Genomic DNA, 6,912 nt, shown 5'->3' on the forward strand with positions numbered 1-6,912 from the left:
GTTTGCAAGGAGAGGGCAGAAATGCTGAGGCTGTCCTGTCCTACCCGCGGGAGGGGTCAGAGGAACTGGCGTTGCTTTCGTTGTGAACGTGGTGGTTTGTCTGTTTGTCGTCCGGCAGAACAAAACCGACCTCCAGGCTAATCTGATGTCTTGCTTACACTGCTCGAAGATGCTGGAAAGTGCTGCTGAGACTAACCTGCTCTTAAAGCCTGTACTTGTAGTTAACACAGGAAGGAAAAGGAAAAGGTACTTCACTCCCAGCACAGACAAACCATTGCCATCATTGTAGCACGTGTTTTGAAATGTCCCTTTCCTATGCAATTTTTTTTAAAGAAACACTTTAATGGACTTAATCCGTCAGGTACAAGGAAGAGTGTTATTTTCCTAGATTATTTTGTTTAAATTATGGGGGCCTAACCTATGACTTTTTTTTTTCTGGTGTCAATTTTTTTAACCTTTTTTAATTACTGTAAAGAAAAATGAATTTTTCCTGCAGCAGGAAACGTATAGTTATGAGTAGTTCTACCTCTTATTTCTAGATGCCAGGCTTTCTGTAAAAAATGTATTGTACCATATATAATGTGATTTTTACAAAAAAAAAGAAAAAGAAAAAAAAAAACAACCACAACAACAAACCCACAACACCACACCACAATCTCCAGGACATGGCATAGGGTTGGATCAGTTTGATTAACACCTCCTACTCTGAAGCATCTGTTTTACTGAGGGTTTTTTGGGTTTTTTTTAACAAGTAATCTGACTTTACTATGAAGGAGACGGGATGTAACTTCAATCTCTTGTGACCTAGAAGGAGTCTTAAATGTAACAGCGGTGAGCGATCTACTGACCGGCCGCTGGCGTCGGTGGACAGATGCCGACTGTATTCATGTTGTTGCTTTCCAACGCGGCGTTGTTTGAATCATTTCTGTTGAAACCCCGGTGCGCGTGCGTGTCTACGTGAGGAGACCCCAGGGCGCTTTGGGTGCGGTGAGGGCGCGATGGAGGAGAAAGGCAGCTGAAGATGGCCTGCTGGGATGTTCATCCCGACGTTTGTGCTCTCCAGCTTTGCAAACACCCGCAGCCTCGAGCATCCCGCGTCTCTGTTTACCACCATCCGCGGGATTTACCCGAGATCGCGACTGCTCCGTCCTAGACCCGTCTGTCCGTGCACGCTGATGCATCGGCACCAAGCAGGCTGGGCGTGGGCACACCCAGGCGTTTGGTTTGAAACCAGGTGAGAAAACATCACCTCGGGAGAGAGACGATTTTTCTCTCTGCAGCATGTTTGCGTGTGTACTCCTGTGTGTACATAAACATTCCTCTGGGAAATGGGGCTTCACCGAGATGGTTTTTTTGATGAAACACGAGGACTACGTGTAACACGCTAAAAGCTTCAGGAAGCAAAAAGAAAGAGAGAAAGCCCAGCTGTAAGGTCTAATCCCCCAACGGAGAAAAATCCCGCCGCAGGGGACAGGCATGTTGTTGCCGCTCATGTCCTTGCGACACCGAAGTCCGTGTTGGTTAAGTAAAGAGAATTTCGTGATGGTGCTGACCTTACATGCCAAATTTTAGCATCTGCTCACTGGTAGTAGCCGTTTCAGCATTGTGCAGAGGGGGGCAATCCTTTTCTCTCCCGGATGTGCAGCAGAAGCAGCTGGTTCGCCCTTCGGTTCGGGGGTGAGTTGATAAGGGACCGTGACAGTGTGAGCTTGGCCTGCTGCACGCGGCCGTTGCTGCAGAAGGATGACGGAGCTGCAGAGGTGCCCACGCAGCACACGCACGTGTACAACGTGCCCCTACGTTCCCCTGCTCGTGCTCCAGGGTCTTGGTTTTGGCTTCCACGAAACGTGTGTTGACTCTCAGATTGCCGAAACCCTCTTTGGAAAGGCTGGGGAGATGTCGGAAGCAGCCGGAAGAGGAGCGGCTCTGTGATCCCTTTGGCTGCCAGGCCCCGAGAGCTGTAGGACGGATAACCTGGGAAGCACAATGGTTTCCATCCCTCGGCAAACACAAGTCCCCGGCTCCCAGCGGGGAAACGGACTCGAGCATGACGTACAGTGTACGCGGGAGCTTGTTGTGTTCTGTCCGCACCTTCGATTTGTAGGAATTCCCGTCACTGACAGAGGAAAGATCAAACCAGATGCACGGAGGAGCAGCTTTCCTGCTCCCAGTAGGCTCCATGGGCAGGGTGCTGCACCCCCTCACGCACCCCCCATCCGCAGGCACCTGGTGATGTGTCTCCACAACAATGAGGTCTTCCACTTCCGGACTGCGTTAAACGTACTTGAAATGTATTGACTGCTGATCTAGATCTTTCTCGCTCTGTTTTTTATTTCTTATTTTAACCCAGGGGAGCTCTTGTGCAGAGGGTAGCGGTTTTGAAGGGATGGGACAAAGGTTTCTGCGGCTTTCCATGAAAAACACACCATTCCAGGGACAGGAGCTGGCAATGTTTCCTTTCCTTGTGCCGGTCGCTAGCACTTTGCTGGCCCTCGTGTCTCTTCCATTGGGTTTTCCTTTAAAAACCAGAGCAAACCCCAGCACGAAGAGAGCAACCGAGTGCTCTGCAGCACCTGGACCAGCGGGCAGGGAAAAGAGCCTGCGAGCATCGCAGGGAGCGTTCCGCTGCACAGACCTTGGAAAATGTAACTGCTTTTCAGTCAGATTTGGGCATTTTGTTGGAAAAGCCAGGGTGAGCGCTTCTGGGAGTAGGGGCGGAGATCGAAATCAGAGGCGGCCGTCAAGAAATTAACTGCCCAGAGCAAAAGAAAGCCAGGGCCCACCGTGAGGTGGGACCCCGTGATGGCCACCCAGCTGCAGCCAGCTTTGTCCCAGCCCCAGGAATGTGGTGGCCGCCTGCCTCTGCAACCCACGCTTGTTTGTCATCGGGGCCGATATGTCGTTGTACTTTTTTTGTTTTTTGAATCAACACGCACTTTCCGATACTTTTATTATTGTTTTTAATTCTCACAAGTCTGTATTTGCTTTGGAGGAAAAAATAAAAACAGTATAAAATGAAGTGGATCAAGATGGTGGAACAAAAAAAGGAAAAAAAGAGGCAGAAAACATTTCAATATATTAAACTGATTTTTTTTTCCAGTAATATAAAACATGAAATTCCTTATAACATTATAGTATTTTACAATTTTATGAAGCTTTCTATTGTGACTTTTATGGAATCAAAAGATGAAGATGATGAGATATTTTAGCATTTATATTTTTCAAAATTAAATGTATACTGAAAAATAAAGTAACTTTATGCATTTATTGGAGAGTTTGTGTGTTTGCTTTTCCTTGTTATATACTCAGCCTTGGTTGATTGAATCGAGATCCCTGTTGCCGTAATCGCCATTTCCAACGGGGACACGCTCAGCGGCTCTCCGGAGGGAGAGGATGCTTAGGAAAGGCCCCACAAATACATGTAAAAAATGTAGTGAAAGTTTCTTAACAAACCGTAAAGGTGTTGAGGGTGTACGGCTGTAAAAGCCGTAATGATACAAATTCTCTCCCTTGAGATACTATATTGACGGTTTTTGGGGAATGGAGTATGACCAGTTCCCAGATAAAGGTGGAGAGACCCAAGTCCCATCCCCATAAGTCAGTGGACACCCAAGACCCCAGTGTGGAGCGAGGGCATCCTCACCGACCCCACTGAAGAGCGCTGTGGGATGCAGAGAAGGCCCTTGAGGGGCTCGATGCCACGGGACCCTGAGTCGAACCTGGGATTAGACAAGATTGTGGAAGATGGGTCCAGTAACAGGGATGTGCTCCTTCGCACCCCATATGCTGGGATCGGGGTCACCGTGGTGGTGGCAGGGGCTGGTCCTGGGCAGTGGTGGGAGGTGGGGCTGGAGCATCTTCTCACCCCCACCAAGGCAGCTAAAAAGCATCGCTTGGGACTCGTACGGAAAACATACAGGGCAAGTCAAGTTGCCTTGTGGAGGTGGCCTCTGGCAAGGCCACGCTGCCCTCCTCCCTGTGCAGGCAGGGGTCGTGCTCACAGCCTTTCAGGATCTGCCCAGACCCATGGGATTGATCTCCTTCCCCACCACAGGTGTGGTTCCAGCCCCCCGTGGTCCCATGGGGCTCACCAGCACCCCCAGTTTCACATGCTCAGGAGAACGAGGAGGGATGCTTGTCAGCTGCCGTAGGCATAGGAGGATAACTTCTGGTGGCAGCTCAAGACGGGCAACGCTATCAAAACAGAAAGGAGGGTTGGAAAATGATGAAAACCACCATAGAAACCCTTGGCTAATTTTTCATGGTGGAAAGAAAAGGGGGGAGCCCCCATCAGCACCCGCGTCCAGGGGACCAGGGCTGGGGCTGCTGGAGGGGCTGCCCCACCCCAGAGCTGTCTGAATCCCTGCATCCTTTCACACGGGTTTTTCTCATCATCCAGAGGGCAATTCCCTTGCAAGACGTAGTAGTGCTGAAGCTTGTCAGCTGCTGCACCCTACAGCATCTCTGGTGTTGGGGTGCCCCTCCCACAGGTCTCCCCGTCAATAACCACCTTCCTGCCCAACTCTGCCAGGCAAGGGTGAGCCCAGCATGGCCTGGGCTTTGCCAAGAAACCTGGTTTCTGAGCTGGAACTCGTCATGACCAAACTCTTTGGAACCAAACTGTTCCTTGGCCAGGAATAACCATCGTTGAGGATGTGAGGCTGGGGGAACAGCAACCACCACCACCTCTCTGGCTCCACCAGCATTACAAGCAGCCATCCCCGCAACGGAGAATTGCAATGGGGCACCAACTCCTCCAGAAACCTTGTCCCTTCCTGCCACAGGGGTCATTAACACAATTAAATGGGTATTTTGAGCTAACTTTTCAGTAAGGAATATGGATCGTGCCTTGTTGATGCAGTGGTGGTGCTGGACCAAGCTGCAGGTCCCCAGCACCACTGCCCTGCTGCTCCCCCACACCTGTCCTGGCAGGCTTGCTTTAGGCAGCACCAAACTCTGCACTCTTACACCGACACCAAAAGCCACATATTGTCCAGCATCTTTCCCATTTTGTCGGTGTGGAAAGTGTTTTGTGGCACTTTGGGACTCTACTCTGTTTTGGGCAGCTACGCCTGCACCAGGGTACCAGGATTATTCCCTGGGGAAATAAAATACTTAGTCCTTGCAGCTGCTGGCAGGCCTGGGTGTGAGCTGGGTGGCATGAGCATCACCTGAAGGCTGGTCCCCTCCCTCAGAAATTGCTGTTTATCTCTCTGCTGAGCCCATCTTGGCAGGCATTTGGGGTGTTAAGCCCCAAGGAAAATGCTTGCTGATCCCTTGGGGAAAGCACCGTACGCAGCGCAAAGGAAAAATGAAATTAGAAGGAGGTATGAGTCCATTTATTTGCTCTTTGTGTGTGTGTGGCTGAAGTCAATGGCAGGGGTGCTGCTGGCCTGAAAGAGCAAGCTGGGACGAGCAGTCGCTGGGAAAGCAAACAGCCCCGTGGGTCTCCAAGGCAGATAAAACTAATACTCTTAAGGTTTTTCAAATGCTTTTAGGGATCTAGTAATTGATTAAAAAAAAAAAAAGAAGAGATAGAAGATGGTCAACTTATTTACTTCTGTGTGGGGATAACCTGCTCCTCGGGAGCAAACCACTTGCCCCATGGATTAGGAGCCTCGCAGGGAGGCAGAAAACACCCTGTGTATCCCCGAAGGTCTGGGGGATGTCATGGGCTGGCTGTGGGAAGATTGGAGGAGTTTTTCCCATTTTTAGGAAAAAAAACCACCTTGCTGTGTGTCCACATGCTTTCCTCCCAGCAGGAGCCTGGGCATCGCTGGATGGGCTGTGAGCAGTGGCAAGGTAAATGCTGGGAACTGTTTTATTCATTGCAAGTGTGTTTTTTAGTGCCTCGAGCAATTTGGATCAGGCTTTTCCCATGGCAGCCCTACTTTCCCTCGTTGGAAGCTTTTAGGGATGTTACTCCTGCCCTGTCACTGCACCTGCAATGCATTGCTGCCTAATTACTGCTGAAAAAAAAATTAGTGTGAGATGGCTGTGGCTAGGAATGCTGACTGCCTGGCAGAGGTACCGGCTTTGGTGGGTTTATTTTAATCCGTCCTTGTTGCATTGCCTGTTCTAGCCTCATGGCATGCTTGGCCTTGGGCTCTGCGAGCCGGGATAGAGAGCTGCGGAGAGAAAAATGGAGGGCACAAATCTGCCTCGTGCCCCTCGTGGTGCTGAGGGTGGGAAGGAGGAGTCACGGTAAACAAAACCGAAAGAAGAAATGAACAAAAAGCCCCACTGCAGTGAGGAATAGAAAAGAAAAGTAGACTCTGCCCCGGTTGGCCGGGTGCGAGTCCCTGGGGCCGCGTTGCTGACTGACCGGGTCAGCGCTCCCGGGTGGCACCGGCTGAGAGCAGCCGCGCTGCTGTGCTGTCCAGCCCGGGCTTTCCCAAGAAGCCAACTGGTTTTTAAGAAGAAAAAACGTTGTGTCTCGGGTTTTGTTATTTTTAAACAGCAATTTATTGGTTTTTTGCCCCCACGAGCTCCCCACGTAAGCAGCGACGGTGGCGGAGGCTTTGCCATCACGGGGTGCGTTCCCCTCGCGCAGCGCCCGTGTGCCCGGGAGCCCTCGCCGGGTGCTGCGCAGGCTGCTGCCGGCAAAGGTTTTGTTTTCCCTGGGCGGGGTGGGATTTCCCGATGGAAGCTTTTCTCTGCGACACAGAGCTCCTCCGGCCGAAAAGGTGGAAGCTTCCCGCGCGACCGTGGGCAGCTTCTGGCGCAAAGCAAAGGGGATGCGTCCTTCATGCCGGCTGGGATGGGGAGGGCTGTCGGCTCCGGGATGGATGCGTGGGGAGGATCTTGAGAGCGGTGTCGGAGGAGCGGTCCGGTGCGAAAATTAAATCCTTAGTAACAGATGCGATCTGTTTAATAGCTTGGATCGACCCCTTTCCTGATTAGTTGGGGGGG

The sequence above is a fragment of the Eurypyga helias genome, unplaced genomic scaffold (genome assembly GCF_000690775.1).
Source record: "Eurypyga helias isolate BGI_N326 unplaced genomic scaffold, ASM69077v1 scaffold22711, whole genome shotgun sequence".
NCBI lineage: Eukaryota > Metazoa > Chordata > Aves > Eurypygiformes > Eurypygidae > Eurypyga > Eurypyga helias.